Here is a 1,325-nt window from a genome sequence, read left to right as displayed (position 1 = left end):
TTAATCTGAAAATTCCAAATATAAAATAAAAAACTTGAATATTTAACAATTTAAAGAGTAAACAATCAAAAGTAAAGACTAAATAGAAAAAATTAAAGAGTGAAAACTTCTAACAATGCATAAATAATCCCAATTAGACTTGACAATCGGGTCAGTAGGTTAACCCATGATCCAACCCAACCCAACCCATTTTTTTCGGGTCGGGTCGGGTCATTTTTCACATTCGGGTAACTAAGTATAAGACCCTAACCCTGTTTTTCGGGTTGGGTTGGGTCGAGTTCGTGGGTTGGGTCAACTTTTTCCCAGATCTACTCCTGCATAAATTCAATTCAGCTAGTTTCTCACTTTCTTCCACACTCACGGCTCAGACTTATCAGAGTCAGTTTTATCTTCTTCCTCAAATCCACTAAAGTTTTTAAGAAATGCCCAAGGAGGACGAGGTTTCCTTTTTTCTTAGTAGCAAAAACACAAATTAGTGCCTAAAAGTGAATCATTAGATCAAGAAGCAGCGGAAAAGTAAGTACAGGGCGATTTGAGAGATTCGAGAAAAGCTCCAGAAACCTTCTTTTAAGAAAAATAAGCAAAAAAAAAAAAAGAAAAGAAAGCATCTATCCTTTTTTTCTTCGTTGATGATAGAGTAACAGAAAATGGAGATCGCAATCCTATAGAGGTCCCAACACAAACTAGCCCCCCTTCTTCCATCCACAAGCTACTATCCCCTTTGCCTACTCTTCGTCATCTTCCTTTCCACTCTCATCTTCGTCCTCCTCGTCGTTCACTTTAGACTTCGACTTGTCCGACTCCTCTTCTTCTTTAGTTGTATTTGCTCCTTCGGCCTTCTTCTTGTTGTATGCCCGCAAGCTCTTATTGTACTCACTCTTCCTCTTCTCTGCTTTGGCTACATATGGCGCCTTCTCAGCTTTCGTTATCGATTTCCATTTGTCTCCACCGGCTTTGCCAACAACGAAGACTGATTTGTTGTTAGGGTGTTTCTCCTTGTATTGCTTCCTGAACTCTTTCATAAAAACGAAAAAGGCACTTGCAGGCCTTTTAGGTTTGTTAGGAGCCTTAACTGCCTTCTCCTTCTTCCCTGCTTTCTTGCTAACTTTATTGGCTCCGATGCCTTTCTTCTTTACAGAAAGCTTCTTGTCTGCCTTTTTAGTTTCCACCTTCGATTTACCTCCTTTCATGGCAAATCATCCTTAGGGTTAGGATTTCACAACGAGTGAGCCAGAGATAGGAGATTATCGTTTGATGTGTTATGTTGCATGTGTGTGAGAAGGGGAGGAGGACGAGGTTTCCTAGAGTAGTTATAGAGAGGGATA

The 1,325-nt window shown here is 40.1% G+C and overlaps 1 pseudogene across 1 annotated transcript; it reads right to left on the bottom strand.

Annotated features, from left to right (window-relative positions):
- Positions 1-540: 540 nt before the first annotated feature.
- Positions 541-1,325, bottom strand: LOC148865355 (HMG1/2-like protein pseudogene; annotated as a pseudogene). Its single transcript, XR_016109956.1, has one exon. The product of XR_016109956.1 is annotated as an HMG1/2-like protein pseudogene (transcript).

The sequence above is a fragment of the Nelumbo lutea genome, chromosome 3, assembly GCF_056320005.1.
Source record: "Nelumbo lutea isolate HS-2025 chromosome 3, American lotus-T2T, whole genome shotgun sequence".
NCBI classification, from domain to species: domain Eukaryota; kingdom Viridiplantae; phylum Streptophyta; class Magnoliopsida; order Proteales; family Nelumbonaceae; genus Nelumbo; species Nelumbo lutea.
This window is presented reverse-complemented; position numbering and strand designations above follow the sequence as displayed.